At 40.4% G+C, this 19,767-nt stretch overlaps 1 protein-coding gene and 1 pseudogene across 1 annotated transcript in view; both read left to right on the forward strand.

Moving 5' to 3' along the window:
* Positions 1-19,767, forward strand: part of XKR4 (XK related 4) — a 413,701-nt gene that overhangs the window by 283,084 nt on the left and 110,850 nt on the right. The window lies entirely within an intron of this gene.
* Positions 2,209-3,718, forward strand: LOC110578713 (annotated as a pseudogene).

The raw sequence follows: 19,767 nt of genomic DNA on the forward strand, positions 1-19,767 counted from the left end.
CTCAGTTTATGGTATTGTTATGGCAGCTCCAGCAAACTAATACTACCATCTCCATACCGATGGAAAATGATTTCTTGTGTTAGTGCGTCTTTCCAAGTCACCAGTAAACAACCAGAACTTATATGTTTAGAAGACCCTAGATTATTATAAAATTGACTCTTTAAAATAAAGAGCAATATAAGATGAAGACTACATAGTGGCTAATGGATACTGTCTGTTTCATGGAATCCATCGGAAAATATATTGGAAGAAGTGCATTTTAATATGAAATTTCAAGGAAAGATGAAATAAGTCAACTGGCAATTAATAAAGAAGGCCCATGAATATGGCACACATATGAGAAAAATAAAGTCAGAGCTAGATTTCATCTCCTGTAAAGTCTACTCCAGGATTTCACAGCCATTTACTCATTTAACAAATATTTACTGAGTGCCTCTACTTTGCCAGGCTCTTCTAGTCCCTGTGCTTATTAAATATCTGTGGAAATAAAGTGAGGTTGTAAGCCTATTTTTAAGTCCCTGGCAACCCACTCTCATCTCTGCTTGGTTATTGCATTTTCCAGTCACTTGGAAATGTGTCCTCGGGTTCCTAATGCCTGCTAGAGCCCATACATTTAATATTTCTCTTAGCCTCTGTCTGACACAAGGCTCACAGTCAAAGTCCCTGCCAAGGGCTGGTTTCTATGTTCTAATTGTTATGTGCAAGTTGTACAAGGCCTCTGAAGTGACCCTTGATCCCAGGGAAAAACGCTAAGGGAAAGAACCAAATTTTGACAAATGGAAACTGGCCTGTGGTTATCTCAATTTCCAGTAAGGTTGCCTGTAGGTCAAGAGATAAATTTAACAACTCATTTGTGAGCGTGTGGAGGCTTCTGGCAGAGGTATATTTAAAAACAAAAAAAAAATCTCTTTCTTCCTCTGGTTAACTTCTTGGCCTTAGGTTTCTAGTGATGTTTTTGTGAATCACACCAAAAAACTGAAGGAGTTAGGTTAGGATGTCATTTGTCAATTTCAATCTAAAGTTTATGATTAGTCATCTAAAGCCTTGATAATAAATATAATTTTAATATCAAAAAGAAATTAATCTTTTCCCTCAATCATTTGCTCTTCCATTAGAGGTTTCTGACAAGGATTCTTCACAAAGGAAGTGCTGCATTTTTGTTCCTTCAACATGTTACAGTTCACACCGAATGATATTTTTCTTCTAACACAGAGATCCTGATGTTGTAAACATCTATAAAATGGAGTCTTTAGAACTTTCTCTTTCCATTAGAATCCGTATTGGAATCAGTTTAGACTGTGCGGATGGGGACTAGAATCCTGTTTCACTAAAGCTCAGAGCTGTGCACCAGGGCTTAGTGTTTAAATCACTTTCTCCTGTATTGATTTGCAAAATGTTTGTTTTGTTTTCTCCCTGCTGCTGTTCTGCATACCCCAAATTTTGGCCCTAAGCCATCTGGAGCTGCTGGCTGCTTCCCTAGGGCATTGTGGTGACCATGACAATGAGTTTCTTCCTTGTGCATTGCCAGGTACACTGAGAGATTTAATTATCTGAGGGAGCACCCCCAATATAATTATAGAAAAAAGGAACTTGGAATTCATTCTCATCTTTTCCTTTTCTTGCTACCAAGTTTTTAAACCTAAAAATAAATTGAAGTTTTCAAATTGGCAGGTTACATGGTAAGTTTGATTAGGTGTTTTATTCTAAAAAACCCCAAAGTTGACCACATTCTTTGTTGGCATATGAATATGAAAAAATGGTTTGCTTCCCTTACAATAAGAGAAAGCACACTGAGGTAGCATTTCTTTCCTAGAACATTGACAAAAATCTAAATGTTTGATGACATTCTTTGTTGGGGAGGCTGTGGAGAAACAGGAGCCCTCAGGCGTGGATGGTAGGTGAAAAACTCTATAGGGTGGGACTTAATAGCCAACAAATTTATCCTTGCATTTTTTCCTTGACCCAGAAACCCCATTTCCTGGAATCTACCCTGAAGAGGCACCTCCAAAATATGAAGCAATATTTAGGAAACTTATTCATTATACATTTACTTATAGTAACAAATATTAGAATCAGCCCAATGTCCATCAGTAAGGGACTGGTTGAATATATTAGGATATAGCTACACGATGGAGCATAATTCAGCTTTAAAAATAAAAGAGGAAGGGCCGAAGCAGGGGGATATCAAGGGACGTTCGGGCAGGGACCATGGTGGACCGCGGCTCGGAGCGGGCTGATGGGCGCATCGTCAAGATGGAGGTGGACTACAGCGCCATGGTGGATCAGCGACTGCCCGAGTGCGAGAAGTTGGCAAAGGAAGGAAGACTTCAAGAAGTCATTGACACCCTTCTCTCTTTGGAGAAACAGACCCACACTGCTTCTGATATGGTGTCTACATCCCGCATCTTAGTTGCAGTAGTGAAGATGTGCTATGAGGCTAAAGAATGGGATTTACTTAATGAACATATTATTCTTTTGTCAAAAAGACGGAGTCAGTTAAAACAAGCTGTTGCAAAAATGGTTCAACAGTGCTGTACTTACGTTGAGGAAATCACAGACCTTCCAGTCAAACTTCAATTAATTGATACTCTATGAATGGTTACAGAAGAAAAGATTTATGTTGAAATTGAGCGTGCTTGACTGACTGAAACATTAGCAACTATAAAAGAGCAAAATGGTGATGTGAAAGAGGCCACCTCCATTTTACAGGAGTTACAGGTGGAAACCAACCGGTCAATGGAAAAGAAGGAGAGAGTGGAGTTTATCTTGGAGCAAATGAGGCTCTGCCTAGCTGTGAAGGATTACATTTGTACACAAATCATCAGCAAGAAAATTAACACCAAGTTTTACCAGGAAGAAAATACAGAGAAATTAAAATTGAAATATTATAACTTAATGATTCAGCTGGATCAACATGAGGGATCTTATCTGTCTATTTGTAAGCACTACAGAGCAATATATGGTACTCCCTCTATACAGGCAGAAAGCGAAAAGTGGCGACAGGCTCTGAAAAGTTTATCCTCTATGTGATTTTGGCTCCTTTTGACAACGAACAGTCAGATTTGGTTCACCGAATAAGTGGTGACAAGAAGTTAGAAGAAATTCCTAAATACAAGGATCTTTTAAAGCTTTTTACCACAATGGAGCTGATGCGTTGGTCCACACTTGTTGAAGACTATGGAATATTCCATAAGAAAAGGGTCTCTTGAAAAAAACAAAACAAAACAAAACAAAAAAAAGAAAAGTGTCTCTTGAGAGTCCGGCAACTGATGTTTTTGGTTCTATAGAGGAAGGTGAAAGAAGGTGGAAAGACTTGAAGAACAGAGTTGTTGGACATAATATTAGAGTAATGACCAAGTATTACACGAGGATAACAATGAAGAGGATGGCTCAGCTTCTCAATCTGTCTGTTGATGAGTCAGAAGCTTTTCTTTCTAATCTAGTAGTTAACAAGACCATCTTTGCTAAAGTAGACAGGTTGGCAGGAATTATCGACTTCCAGAGACCCAAGGATCCAAATAATTTATTAAATGACTGGTCTCAGAAACTGAACTCACTGATGTCTCTCGTTAACAAAACTACACACCTCATAGCCAAAGAGGAGATGATACATAATCTACAATAAGGGTCTCAACGCCCCTAATGCTTTTAGAAAAGAGTTAAAATTGGAAGTCATAAAAAAAAAAAAAAGACTGTTATGGTGTAAATGTTGGGTTTTTTTTTTCTACATTCTCAGCTCCTTTGTCTAAAATTTAAAAGATAGTGAATATGTTTAAGGCCCCTTTCGACCTTTCAGCTCCCTGATTTTATCGTTAACTTTGCATTTGCAATTGGTGAAAAAAAAAAATACATTTCTATTGTCTACGTACTCAAAAAATTGTGTCAAAACTTACCCAAATGTGTTTTTCTATCATTTGAAAACTTTTTAGCTATTATTTGTTCTCATTCAGCTAACAACCATAATTATAATAAGAGCAGTATATGCACATTGACTTTCTATAGTTACCTGTGTTTCTGAACATTTTGTGGGATAGTGATTTAAGTATTTTTTAAATAAAAGGAATTCTGTTGTAAAGCTAAAAAAAATAAAATAAGAGGAAAAATTAAACTATGTTCTAATTGGAGCAATTTCCAGGATATATTGTTAGAAACTATAAAATTTAAAAAGTATGTGTGATTTGTACATGTACTTTGTGATAGAGGTTTGACTTTGAAAATAATATAGCATAAAATAACAAAAATACCTAAAAAAATAAAAATAAGTATATGAATGAATCTATCCATAGGCCAAGTTAATAACAACTACAAAGAAAAGATTTATTTCAAATGTCTTTAAAACAGTATTTTGGCTACACTTACTGGAACATAGTCTACAGAAAAGTAGAACTGCAAAGAAATCTGAAACATTAATAGTCAAATCTGTAGTTGTCCTGTTATTACCAATCCTTTTGAAACTATCTTATAGAGGGTGCAGAATGATGAAAACATAATTACATTAATGCTGTCAAGAAGCAAGACTATCAAGTGTAAAAGAAAAGAGTTATAAATATAAAATGAAAGAAGATAAGTAAAAAGCATGTTACTTGACAGATCAGTATGAGCTCATGACTTCTTTCAAAAATGTATGCTTCACATATATGTTCTCTAAAAAAGAATAAGATAAATAAAAACCCAAGTGCAGTTAACATACCAAAAGCCCTGACTGTCAAGCCTAAATATCATTTCTTACCAAAGGGAATTCCTTGGAGAGATGGCCGATTCCAGTCCAGGTGGAAATATGCAAGATGAGCCTGGAGTATCCTGTTGTCCCAGAAGGGAAAGAAGTTACCAAGGAATCTCAGGTCATATTAAATGGAAACCAAATCCAACATTGACAAAAGATAAGACAATTTTAATTAAAATAATAATGAATGTAATTGAAATGCATTAACATATATTTTTAAATGTTTGAATTGATAGTCACAAATAAAAGAGAAGAGGCCCAAAGGAGAGAAAAACCATATTAAACACCTGGTAATTAACTGGGATGCCAACTTCTTACACTAAAAGTTGGCAATAAAAAATAAAGAATTGAGTGTTTATCTTGCCTTTCCTGTAAGAATTGCATTTCAGTGTAATCAAGTGGCCCCAACTGATAAAGGAAAAGTTTTGTTCGAAAAGAATCTCAGTTAATAAATCTGAAAAGAATGATAGAATTAGAAAAATCATCATTTTGAGGGACACCTGGGTGGCTCAGTTGGTTAAGCATCTGCCTTCAGCTCAGGTCATGATCCCAGGGTCCTAGGATAATCTCACATCAGGCTCCTTGCTCAGCGGGGAGCCTGCCACTCCTCCTGCTTGTGCTCTCTCTCTCTTCTCTCTCTATCTCTCTCTGGCAAATAAGTAAAGAAAATCCTTTTAAAAAAAAAAGAAAAAAGAAAAATCATCATTTTGAAACCAAAGAAAATAGGTTCAGTAAAGATCATTAAGGATGAAGCCATTTGATGAAGATGGGAAATTTCATAATGTAGAGATCAGACTGTCTTAGCATCATGGAAAGCAGGACAACAGACATTGTGCGTCTCATAAAATGATGCAATATGAAGGACACATTGACACCTCCTCTCCAGAAAAGAGCAAAACTGTAATCAAGGTAAATAACATTACAAGGAATCAGGCAGAAAATTCTAAAACATGGGTTTTCTAAAGCATAACTGATCTTAATTTTTTCGGAAGTGAGGATGGAATGATAAATGAATAGAATACACTTCTTAAGGAAGAAAGAAAAGAAAGGAAGGGAGGGTAACAGGAAGCAAATGTGGCAAAGTATTAAGAATAGTTGAAGCTATGTGATGAATATGTAGACACTATACTAGTCTTTCCACTTTGGTTTTGTTTGAATTTTTCCCTAGTAAAATATTAAGAAAACATCTTATTTTATGGTACATATAAACCTTGGAGCAATTCGGCCCATTTGGCTATGTGCAATAATCAGCCCAGTTATAGAGAACACCTACACCTGGCAATGAAGTCATGGTTGGAAGTCTTCAAGCTGACTACTAGTTTCAGGTAAAAATCCAAAGCATAGAAGTTGGGTTGGTAATGAGAAACAAACATTCCTTTCAAAGAGATTGAGCTATCCTAATGCACCAACCATAAAATGTAGATACCTCCTTTTCCCAAGTAAATAAATAAGAACTAGAATTCTCTGTCCTTTCTCAAATCTTCAGATTGTGCCCATGAGCCTACCTGAGTAATTCCCTTTTGCCCAAGCAAGTTAGTCACCGCCTGGAGCATCTTCTGTCCTGCATACAGAATAATGCATTGCTGGCACAGTGAAGATTAAAACAAAGTAGACTGTCTTAGTCCCTTTGGTCTGCTGTGACAAAATACCACAGAATGGGTAGCTTATAGACAACAGAAACTTATTTCTCACAGTTCTAGAGGCTGGAAGTTCAAGATCAAGGCACAGGCATGGTCACATTCTCTGGTGAGGGTCCCCTTCCTGATTCATAGCCAGCCCATTCTGGCTGTGTTCTCACATGATAGAAGAGCCTAGTGAGCTCTCTGGAGCCTTTCTTATAAGGCAATAATCCCATTCATGAGGGCTCCACCCTCATGACCTAAGTACCTCCCAAAGGCCCTACCTTAAGCTAATACCATCACATAGAGCATTAGGTTTTCAACATACGGATTTAGCAGGAACACAAATATTCAGAACACAACACAGATCCTGACCATGAAGAATTTATTTTATTTAAGATTTATTTATTTATTTTTAGAGAGAGAGAGAAAGAGCTTGCATGCGTGGACGGTCGTGCATGTGCACGAGTCGGGGGAAGGGCAGAGGGAGAAGGAGAGAGAGAATCTCCAGCAGACTCCCTGCTGTGTGCAGAGTCCAATGTAGGCTAAATCTCATGACCCTAAGATCATGACCTGAACCAAAACCAAGAGTTGGATGCTCAACCGACTGAGCCACCCAGGAGCTGCTGACTATGAGGAATTTTAACTGGTAACATACAACAAATGTAAGAAATAGACATTAAAAAAGTGTCCTTTTCTTTATTTGGTAGCCAAGGTTATGGAAGCCAAGGCTTCTTTTCTTAAGCCTAAGAGAATCCCATTCTCAGCACCCTTCCAAGCAAAGAAAACCAACCTAACTTTTACATTCACTATTCATTTTAACTAGCTTCCCCTTCATTCAGTCTCCCTTGAATATGGACTGCATACTGTAAATATAAGAATGAAGACAGGGTTCATGCCGGCAAGATGTTTCCTGCCAAGTAACTATAGGAGGTGCTTACTGTTTGAAGAAAACTGATACCAGAAAAGGACAAATTCAAATAGCTCTCATAAATAAGGGCCAAAACTTCCTAGAAAAGATAAAGATCTAAAACATTAAGTCTTGGGGCACCTGGGTAGCTCAGTCGGTTAAGCATCTGCCTTCAGCTCAGGTCATGATCTCAGGGTCCTGGAATCGAGCCCCACATCAGGCTCTCTGCTCTATGGGGAGCCTGCTTCTCCCTCTCCCTCTGCCTGCTTCTCTGGGCATGCGCTCTCTCTCTCTCAGTCAAATAAACAAATAAAATCTTTAAAAGAATAAAATAAAATATTAAGTCTTCATCTTACAAAATAAAACCAAACATCATGAAAATAAATTTGTTTCATTTTATTTTAACAAGATATAGTTTACATTTACACCACGCACCGATTCATAGAACAAAGTTACACGTGGTGCTGGAGGGTGTGGGCATAATCTTACCAAACAAATTATGTAACAGCATGACATAATACCTTTCACTTCCTGTTTGACTTTCATAGCGGGATCATAAAGAGAGTTATAAGAACACACAGGTTCCACCAGCTTTCCCTTAAGCATCTCTTAATCAGTTCTCTTCAAATTATTCTCTCTAGAAACACCTATCATGTCATTAATTATCATTTTTGATTTGCTATTCCTCAATTACCTAGTCTTCATTTGCTGACACGTGTTTATCTTGCCTGTGATTCAGAATTCCCCAGCATCCACTTCATCACCCTTCATCATGAAACTCCCTAGCTTTTCACCTTCACTTCATAATCATTTTTGGACTTTGCCATCCAAAAATCAGCAAGACTGACCGAGAGATTCCACCAAAAGAGATGCTAGGATTAACCAGGGAGGCATGATTAAGGGGAGCTAATTGTATAATTGGTCAATTTATTAGTAATATTTTACTGCCTATGAAGTGGTGTAGTTATGATGTGTTGGATAACGAGTACTGGGCTGATGAGCCCTCCCGGGGAAATCAAAGCTGAGGCGTGCAGCCTCTCCAGCTCAGGGAGGTATCACATCGCCTGAGGAGCTTTATGAGGTGATCTGAGGGCAAGGAAAGGAAAGTTAGGAATCATTGAGAAAGTTTCTCAGTTATAAGCATCTCTTTCCATGGAGTACCACCAAGGAACAGTGTGATAGATGAATGGGAGCTCCCGTTGGGCACATAAGGGCTCATGTTCTACTTCCATGGAGAAAGGAGTAGGTGAGCTAAATCTGCAAATATGAATGTGGTAGATCAGGAAGAGAATAGACAGGGAGAGGCTCCAGGCCAAGGAAGGGTGTGACCATGAAGTAGAAAAGTTCAGGTGTTTGAGAAATCCATAGCGGGATACCATGAGATCATGGGATTTGTGCCAGGGTGCAATCAATCAAGAGGCCAGGAAAGCAGGACAGGCTCCGTCTTCTAGAATGAGCACATCTGGAAGGATAGAACAGGAGTTTGGAACTCATTTAGTAGCCAATGGGAATCCAGGGCAGGTTTTGGAGGGAAGCGTGGCCTGGCCCTTAGTGCTCCAAGGTAGTCACTTTTTGCTGGAGAAGCAGGAGATGAGGACAAAGACCCAGTCAGGATAGTCTGTAAACAGTATATTCAGATCAATCCTTCCTACCTCAGGTTTTTGCGGAAAGCATGCAGCACTGTAAGAATGTGACTTAAGGGACAGTGGAGAAAACTGGCCTTCACAAAATATTTTCCCCCTGACCCTGATAGAGTGCTGACCATTTTTATATTACTCAATTCTTAAAGGATTCAAGGCCTCTTTTGAAATGCATGTGCTGCTTGGCTGGAGAAAATCCACAGCAGCAAATCTATACCTCATTTTCACTGGTTTATCACTTGGGCGAAGCAGATACCTTGCAAAAATTTTGTTGGGATAAAGGGCAGGGGGCAGGTCTCTTGCAAGGGATGAAATCAATGTTGTGGAAAATTTGGGGCAATTGGGAGTCAGTCTGAGAGCCTCAGCTGGCCAAAGGAAAGAGAGTAATGTCACCAGAGCCCCAGGGAGGAGAGAACAAGAACAGCACAGGCGATGGGCCTGGAGAAAGGTTTCACCTGCTTTACGGTCACCAGTAAGGCCAGCATCCGCCCCTGGTGCATCTTCACTCCTCACTCCTGGATATTGACTTTAGGGTGGCGACCAAAAGCAAAACTGAACCTGTTTTGTTAATTATTTTAACAAGGACTATATCCTGAAAGCACATGTGTGTGTTCACATCCCCTTTCCAGCCATGGCTTTTTGAAATAAATTAGTGAAGTTTAACTGTACTTCAATAACTATACTTCTGCTTTAAAGAATTGATGTGTATTTACTTTGGATTTTCCAGCTGTTACAGTGGGCTGAGTTGTACTCATGTCATTTGTAAGTGGAGCATAAAACTACTAAGAAGTCTCTTTGAATATATTTTCCACCATCTGACAATTACTATTGTTACCTTTTATTTTCAGTAGGGAGTAGTTTGCATATTGCCAGCCACAAAACAGTATGAGATAAAGGAAATGTAGGTTAATTTTCAAATTCTGTCTTTTTGACGGTATTTCCCCATCATTTCTCTATGATTGGTTCACCTAATTCTGTGTCTGTACATACAAAATGAGAAACAAGGCTATATTCTAGATAACTCAGAACAAAAGTAACTTTGTGCTTCAATTATCTTCTTAATTACAAAGGAAACATTTTTAGGAAGTGAATTGTGTGGACGTTCACTTAAACTCTGCCAGGCACTGCATGTCTGTAAATAACGCAGGTCTCACTTAAACTTTCTCTTGCCACAGTAATTCTTGGCTCTACTGGGTCATCTCCGTGGAAAAGCCAGAGCCCTTCACATGGCTGCATTCAAAATGCTGTCAGCTCCCATCTCTGAGCAGTACGCTGACGCTAAAATAAGCATCTCTCTCTGTGGGGGATTAGCTTGGGTTTGGAAACCTGTGACCTGAAAGTAAGAGGTAGCTGATGGACTGGCCAGGGAGAGCATGATCAATACTGTGGTTAGTGGGCTGTGACTTTGCCATTCTCAGAGCTGTGCCATTAATGAAACACTATTTTCTTCTCATCTCTGGAGACTCCTTCCTGCCATTCCACCCCACTACACACACATGCGTGCGCATACACACACATACCCCTTTCTCAAGCCCAGGAGTGATGCTGACCCCCCCCCCCACCTAGAAACTGGGCCAGCCACCCCACACCAGAGCTGCTGCAGAAAGGAAGGTGACAATGACTTCCACTGGCCACCACATTCTTCTCCCTGCCCCTACTTGGCCAGATTAGGGAGCAAGTGAAAGCTGATCCGTGGCAGGAAGCTCCCTTTTTAGAGATTGTTTAGATTTGGTCCAGCACCGTCTTTCCACAGATGTCATTTTAAGTCTTTGTAAATTTCTGTATCAGTCCGAAATGGCATGCTGTGTAAAAATGCATCAGAAAACCTTTGTTCTTTGTTGTTTGGATTAAACAAATTAAAGCAAGTTGGCATCGTGATGAAAGAACATACAGTGGAAGTGGTGGAGGATGGGGTGTAATCTTTGCTTGGATATGAGGACTCTCTAGGGCTGTAGGCAAACCACTCTGGGCTTCATCTTTCAAATGAAGACACTGGGAAAAATACCTAGCATCATATAACCATCAAGAGGAGACAAGAAACTAGAAATGAGTGAAAAGACAAGGTGGTAAGGAAATAGGGTTTGTTGGCAACCTGAAGACATTTATATTTAAAATTTTAAGGCCAAGTTAAACTTGTTGGAAAATTCACTGAAGGGCAGCCAGGGCGACCCTTTCATGAGAGAGTCTTAAAGCTTCTTGTTGCCTTCAAATATTATGATCTGAAAAAAATAATGTTTTGGTGTATTTGAGGCTTAATAGAAATAGTAACTCTTTTCAATAAAAGTTCATGCACCTTTGAGTTTCACAATAAATTTAAAATTTTATTATGCATCATGGCAATACTTTAGTACAAAAAAGCACTATATTTCCCATTCCTTTTTCTATGACCAACAAAGGTTTTCTAGAATTGGTAAGTTACTGGTTTGTTGTCTTGGTTTACCCCAAGGAAAGAGATTTATTCAGAGTAGAATTGGAGTCTGCTTTGTGTCCCTGACTTCATAGTAGTGAACTTGGACTTCCCACAACATGTATCCTAACAGGACTCTCTGGCATAGCCACTTCAGACTTTCAAGGCCTAGCATTTTCTACACCCATTATTGTCCATGTGTATGGAAGATGGATGTCTGACATGGAAGGAGGCAGAAAGAACTAAAGGGAAAAAGATACGATTCAGCCTAAAGTACAAATAGCATTTATAGCCACTTTTTCTGGAACAAGTCAGTAGCTAAACAATAGGTTTGCAAGTTAACTTCTTCCCAATGATAGCTCTTACGTTACAGGTTCACTCTGTGAACAGAATAGGCCCTGTAGTCTTGATTTTTACCTGATTTTATTAAACCTCTCTTGCTATTTCTGTCTGTCATTTGAAAATGCATGTTCTTATTCCCATGCCCACCCTTAAAATATGTAGAAATGCACTTAAGACCTTGAGATCTTAGAATCAGGGCACAGACAGGAATCCAAATATGTAATCCCAGTTGTCCTTGAGAGGGAAATTGTTCACACTGTTGTCTAACATGGGTGCTCTTTCCTGTCAATCTACCTGGGAGCAGGGAGCTTGACTGGTTGACAACCACGGGTCCATCAGAAGGATGGTAACTTCTTCCTGAGCAGAGGGCTGGGAAAGCAGAGTGAACACAAGAACAGAAGAGAGAGGGAGAAGCCTAAGGAGCCATGCCGAGGCTGTAAGGATATAAAGCACAAACCTGCCAAGACAGGAGCAGCCCAGCACACACAGGGCTCTGGGAGGGGGACATCAAAGAGGTTTGGTGTCTCCAGTTTACTCCTACCCTGTTGGGTTTTCCCACTGTCCCACACCTACCAAGCATATGCTAGGCTCTCATAAAAACTCACACTTGGGGACAGTTAAGACTTCATCTGTACCTTTATCCTTGGCACAGTTCAGATAGGCTGGAAGTCTCAAACACCTATAAACCCTGAAAGAAAGTGAAGAGGAAATAATTTCAGAGAATACAGCCAACCCATAGGTCAGCTTTCCAAATTACAGGTTTCAGATCCTGAAGGAACCAACAGGAGCAGCAAAGAACTTTCCTAGACCTGAATTCTCTAGCCCGTGACAGGCTGCCTCAAATTTTCATCCCACTCCTTAGATTCAGCCACTGGCATCTTGCTTCCCATCCCGTAGAAGTGACCGGCCTGATATCATTTCTTTAAGAAATGGTAAAAAAAAAAAAAAAAAGAAAGAAAAGAAAAGAAAAAGAAATCTAGTTCAGACCTAGATTTCCCACACTGCCCCAATTCCAGTTTCTGATATCATATTCATAACTGAGTTTCAACTCGATGCACCCCCAAAACCTTTAATTTCTCCCTAATCCCAGTTATCAGCTATACACTTCTCTGGAATCTCCTGTGAAAACACCCAAATGAGACCCCAGCCATAGGCTCATGAAAGTGTGCTCTTAAAACTTCTTTTAAATCAAAAAAAAAAAAAAAACTTCTTCTAAATCAAGGTCACAATATGAAAATATATAATATTATTATGCAATGATTCTTAAATTTGGGTAATCTAAAAACCATCATAGGTCCTTGTAAATACACCTCCCCACCATGATCATTCTGATGCAGCTTGTCTGAGGTAGATCACTAAACCACACTTGGAGAAATGTCACCTTAATGATACAGGGACCATGAGGCACACACAGTCCCTGTGGGGTCATTTTCTCTTTGAGGTCATGAAACAAGGCCAAAGGAAGCAGCCCTGCTGGATGTTCCTGGGGGTCAGAGCAGGGTTGAAGCAGAGGGACAACAGTAACACAGATGAGGATCCACAGCCAAGTCAGATTCTCCCCACGCTTCCAAATCCATGGTCTATCCAAATCCGGAGAAGTTTCCTTTCCACCAGTGAAGCAAAAGATCCAGAGTTCTGCAAGCTGGGTAAGCTATGGTTTCCTGAACGGAATAGAACTTGGATGTATTCGCATATTGCTTTCTAAACCTGGAGTAATCATGCCTTGCATTTCCCATTCAACATTGTGTTCCCAAGGTTGCCTGCCTATGTGCTGAGCTATTTTGTGAGGGTCTTGTGAGACCCTCTCTCCAAGGTGACTGGTGAAGGCCTGAGCACCATGTGGAATCGCCCAGAGAAAGACTTGGAGAACACAGTCTTAAAGGCAGACAGCGGAGGACACAGTGGGTGATGCAGCAACCCAGCCTCACACACCGAGCTCCCAACCCGTGGGCTCATGGCTACTGTGCCTTTCCATGCAGGTAGGCACTTGATTAGATCCGTGCCTGGTATCTGCCCCAGGAAAGCACAGGATCTGCATGAGCAGCTGAGGACCAGGGGCCACCTGCAGAGACGCAGGAAGCGTCATGGATGCTCTACTCCCCACCTATTGTAGGCATCCATTAGATGCTTTGCGCTCCACTTGATCCACCTGCAGCTGAGAGGATATACCAGCTGAGCTGGCATTTATTGTGGCCATCCTGAGGGCGGCTCCCTTTGCGAGTGAAATGGTCCATCTCCTACCATCTGGTATCCCAAAGCACAGAGTGAGCAGGCTTTTTGTTATCAGGACCACTTTATACTCTCTAACATTACTGAGGAACCCCAAAAGGTCTTTGTCTGTGGGATATATATATATAATTTTAGAAATTAAAATTGAGAACAATTTTAAATGTACATGCATTAATTAATAATGAACAATAATTAAATTAATATTACATGTTGACAAAAATAGTCTATCTCATGAAACATGACATTAGGATTTAAAACAAAAAAGCTAATGGAGACGACATTGTTTTACATGTTTGCAAATCTCTTAGATGTCTGGCTAATAGATTCTTACATCTTCTTCTGTATTCAATCTGTTGCAGTATCACCACGTAGCCTCTAGAAAACTCCACTGGATAACTCATGAGAAGAATGGAAAATGTCTTAGTGTTATTTTGAAAACAGCTTTTAACCTCAAAGACCTCCTGGAAGGGCATCAGGGCCCCAAGGGGTCTCCGGACCATGCTTTAAGAATCACTGTACTCCAGCACACCTTTCTGCATGGGGAGTGGAGGTTGGGTCTACCCTATGAAGCTCCCCTGGCTGTGTTGCTCTGGAACTCCCTTCACCAAAGCAAGCCTGTCACTTAGACCATGAACTATTGTGCATATAGGTCTTAGAAACCTTGCCTTAAGGATCTCAAGGTTAAGGTTTCCTCTAAGGAGGAGATGATTTCTCATTTGCTGATGTGGGCCCGAAAGAGTAACATGGTACTCATGGTACTCTAAGAAAGCTGTGCTTCTTAGAAAGTGGGGTCCCACACCGTGAGAGACCATGCATGGGTCCACCCATACCAGATTGACCCAGCCATAAGACCCAACCTCCAAATAACAATTTCTGCCCCTTGCATTCAAAATGATGAGAGGCATTTACTACAAAGTGCTGCTTTTAATTTTTGCTGTGAAAATATGAACCTTCATAAGTCATGAGGCGAGACAGCAGGCACCACCTGCTTTTTCCCTTCAGTGGGGTGAGGAGAGTCAGGTAGCATTCAGGATAATGATCATCAAACTGAATCTTCAAGCAAAGAAAGCAGACAGGGCCCAGAGTCAGGTTAACAAGCTGGAGCCAGATGAATGGAGGTGAGGACCCAGAAGGGAAATTCAGCAGACGAGAAGGGAGGCTAGTCCGGCCAGTCAGACTCAGGTGGCCCAGTCAAGGTCAGGAAAACAGACCCCTCCTGCTTGGCGCAAGGTCAGGAGCATCACAAATGAGAATTAGAAAGGGTAAGGATAGGCCCGGGCTTGGCTTCTATCCTAAAACACTATGTTGGCATCTAGAGGCTTCTCAGATATCAAGGTGCTGATTTGCTGGTTGTGGCACCTGAGGCCATATGGCACCCCTAAAGAATATATTGAACATCATTTTTATAATAGGGTATTTTTTCTTTATATTCAGCTTTTTTAGTATAAATTCTATTCATGTTTTAAAATAAGATTTCATATCAGCTTTGAGCATTTCAAGATTCCTATGTATATCTTTTTTGAAGTACAGTTTCCATTAACTTTGCAAAATTTGCCTTTAAGATCCAAAATGATCTCTTATCTATTATTTGGGCTTTTAATAGTTGTCTTAACTTTTTAACATTTTCTGGCTTTATAGCTAGGCTGCTTATGTGAGAACAATTTATAATTTAAATAAGATAAGTAAATTAGAGGTGACTTGTTCAAACTATGAACAACCGCCAGTGAGGGACAAATAAAAAATCAATAGACTTACTTTAGAAAAATGTCACCCTGTCACAGACAAGCATTAGCCTTTTGGCAGTCAGCCATCACTTTATGGCCAGCAATTAAGTAATTAAAAGGTTGAGTTTCCATTGGTCTCACCACCATGTATGACTCTGGCAAGTCTGTACGGAATGTGCATTATAACAAAACCATGGAGGTCAAGTTGCTTTTTGAGACCCATCTTCTGAGGGCTCACAACAGACTCTATACCAGGGTTTCCACCTAGCCTCTCCCCTACCATCTTTCTTCTTTGTCTCTCTCTTCTCCTGCCTTTCTCCCTTGCTCATCCATAAAACATATAGTAAGCACCATTAGGTCATTAGGAACTCTGGTTTTGTTCCCCCAAGTGAAAAGCTGTATGGGGTTCACTGCAGAGGCCTGGCAAGTGTCCCATCTCAGAAGTTAGAGACTGCCCATGCCCACCTAGCTGCTCTGCTCCCCCCTGGATGTCAACACCACCCTTTATTACTCACTCTTCCAGGGCCCCTTGATGCCCTTGACCCAGGCTGCTGCTGCCTTGAAGAAAGAGAAGAGCACAGAGTAGTCCCTGGAGTCGTTTCTGAAAGAGTGTATAGGAATGTTTGTGTGTGTGTGTGTGTGTGTATACTTGATTACCTTAAACTATGTTTTATAGTATCTTTATATTATTTCAAAATATTAACCCTCTTTCTATTGGTATTTATTAACTTTAGGGTGGTTAAATGATATATATGTAGAAATTGATATAGAGAGATGATGGGTAGATAAATGATAGGTGATAGATGATGATGATAGATGATAGAATAGATAGATGATAGATGATAGATAGATAGATAATAGATAGATGATAGGTAGATAGATAAATGATAGATAGATAGATACATGCATGCATACATACATATATACATATTTAGAGCACAATCCCTTTGTTCCATGATTAGAGACCAGAGAAATTAACCTGAAGTCCTATTTAGCAACCATAATGAACAGCAAACCCTGTTGTCTTCTGTCTTGTGTAGAGTCATTCCCCAGGAGCTTCCTGCCTGAAGAAAGATGAAGTAAACACACATTCATTTCTATGCTAACTACAGAAATGCCTCCGTGTCCATTTATCTTCCTAATCCTGTCGTTATTTTAAATTTTGCCATTAAAACACAACAAGCTACACATTTCATTGGCCTGAACTGCCTCAGTCCAAGCACAACTCATTTCTCAACAGTAAGGCTTTGACCAAAGCTCTTAATATATACAGCTCTTGATTCCTGCCTGTCTTGCTGGCTGCACTGTAGATGAGGGGGGGAAAGTAGATATCTAGGGGGAAAAAGAATGGCAATAACTCTTGCAAGCCATTCACCTGCTAATCATGGCAGAGAATAAACTGTGTTTGGATCCACTTCACTCAAGGGCTATATTAATGCCTTCTTGCCTTCCTGCTTCACAAAGCGACAAGCACAAATTACATCTCTGATGCCGTGTTGTGCTGTGGCTTTATGCAATTTGACATCTTCGCAAAATCTCTTGTCTTTCCACAACGAAAAAAATGTCTGTTACAATTTGTGCAAGAATTTGATGCCTTAATACACTGGGTGATTTAGATGGTTTTTTTTTAGAGCCTTTCTCTGCTTTGTGAGAAGGAAGAGCTGTTTGCCTGAAATACCAGTGGTATTCTGGTTTTCCTGACACTCTCCGGACCACAGGAGAAACCCCCTGATCCTCTTTTGAAGTGAAACTGTCACTGTTGTAATGGTCAGATCCAACGTATGTAGCTGTGAATTAGTCCCGACAGCCCAGCGGGGCAAGCCAAGAGAGGGGTAAGAGGAAGGACAACGGAGCTTAATCACAGGAGGCAGTAAAGTCATTGCCCGTGCTGGGATTTGCCCCCTGAAAAAGTTGAAATTACCATTATGATGGCAACTGTCATCAGGAAGGCACAGCTAGCTGGCTCTGCTATTTGCTTCCTGAAACTTACAAGTCCTTTTTTTATGGTAAGGAGAGCTGAAAGATGTCAGCATGTCATTGCCTCCTTGCTTCCAAGATTCCATCAATTATGTAGCAACAAGTTAAGAGGGAAAAGCTTTATGACTCATGACTTGTAAAGCATTTGACTCTGGGAAGGACTCAGCAGGCCCTGATGAGCTAGCGAGGAATCCACAGAAGGTGCTGATGGCCCACACACTCTTCATGCTCTTCTGTTCCCAAATCCTTTCATTTTGGATTATGGTTATTCCAGGATATTTGGACAAGGAGGTGGGTTCAGAGGCACAATCTTAGTCACAATCTTAGTCCAAGAACAGCATGACTTATTCAAAATGGAGTCATTTTACAATAATAATGGCACTGCTGCCACTTCCGTGGTGTGTCCTGAGGGCCTTCGCCAAAGGAGAGCATGTACAGTGGAAATAGACATTTACTACTTTGTGGCAGGTGTCTTTCTTTCTAAGTGAGCCCTTCCATTCGTATCCAGGACTGACCAGAATCTGGACCCCACAACATGAATACCATCACAGCCATGTGGTTCTGAACTGTAATTAAAACACACATGGATTTTATGGTTTTAACCAATTTGCAATTGATCAGCTGTGCCTCGATTCAGCAATGAGATGTTGCCTCTGGGTGTAGGACATCTGGTTGGAGTCATGACCTTTCGATAGGATTTACTAGATAGTAAATAAGACTTGTAGAATTGATTTAACTAGTACTGTAATGCAGACAATCAAATGCTTCCCTGATTGTATCCTTTCTTCCAGCCTCTGGATTTGGTACCAAAAATAATGATAAAAAAAAAACAATAGTCACTACCACTTCTGGGCATTACCTGTACAGACATGGTACCCAGAACTGCACATGCATCCCTCAGTCCTTGCAGACCCTCTCTGAGACAGTGCTGATACCATATCATTGTGCAGATGAGAGCGAGACCCATGATGGCACAACTTACATATATATATGTATATATATGTATATATCTCCAACTCAGAGAGGGACCGCAGAACTAAATCTTACCTACTTTCTGCTCTCCTGCTAAGGAACTTCTGTCAGCATGTGTGCCAACAAGCATTTAATCCCAGCCCCATCTTTCATGAGCATTGTGATTTGGGGCAAATTATTCAATACTTCTGAAGCTAATTTGCCCCAGGTGTAAAATGGGGACCACAATACCTACCCAGTGTTAGAAGGGTGAAATGGGAAGTATAAAGTGTAATATGGTATCTGATTTATATAAATCGCTCAATGTCTATTGAGGGAATAAATGAGAGAATGAATGAATGAGCCTCTGATTACTAATTCCTGTTCCTTTTTCAGAGAGTCAGTAAATATAGAGGGCAGGGATGAAGACATGGAATCATTTTGACCAAAATATTCAATAAGGACTTTGTTGGAAATACACAAATAGCTTAGAGTAGTTCTTAGTCAAAAAGGATTCACATATTTTTTGTACTTGCCCATGTCCAAAATTCTGGAGCCAGGAAACCAGAAAGATGACAAAATGCAGTTATCCTTCTCTTGGCTTCTCTGGCCTGGAAACACTTTCATCACCACTGATCAAGTGTTCCCAGGAGGTCCAGGGGTGTCTGCAGCACCCCCAAGTAGAAAGACTTCAAGCCATAGGGAGCCTGAAAGGCATGGGTCACTTTTGACACCCTCCCTACATGGGCCACAGTCAGAAAAGACCACAAGTGGTCAGTGTCACATGAACAGGACTTGGACTTTTAAAAAGTGTTCAGGTCCTGGTGAGGGGTAGAAGGAGTCTCCAGGGAAAATGGGAAAGTGTCAGGATTCCAGGTGAGCTTTTGATATTCATCCCCTTAAACCATCACCATGTGAAAGGAGGAAAAGGAACTCCAGGCATCTGATTATGGGGTTATAATGGTCATTAAAATGATTTTCAAAGTCCCACTTGAGAATTAGTAACTTAGAATAGCTTCAGTGTCACCTATAGTCCCATTGTCATCAGCTATCAGCCTTAGTCTCATGGACCCTGTCTCATGTCCTTGGGTCTGCTGATCTGAGAGGCAGCATCTGAGCGTGGCGTAGAGTGGGCCTTCAGGGAAAAAGCAGCTGGGTTCAAATCCCAGCTCCATCTCTTACTTCCTATGTCCCTGGGTAAGTTTCTGAGTCTTTATGAGACTTAGTTTCCTTTTTTGCAAAATG

The sequence above is a fragment of the Neomonachus schauinslandi genome, chromosome 4, assembly GCF_002201575.2.
Source record: "Neomonachus schauinslandi chromosome 4, ASM220157v2, whole genome shotgun sequence".
NCBI lineage: Eukaryota > Metazoa > Chordata > Mammalia > Carnivora > Phocidae > Neomonachus > Neomonachus schauinslandi.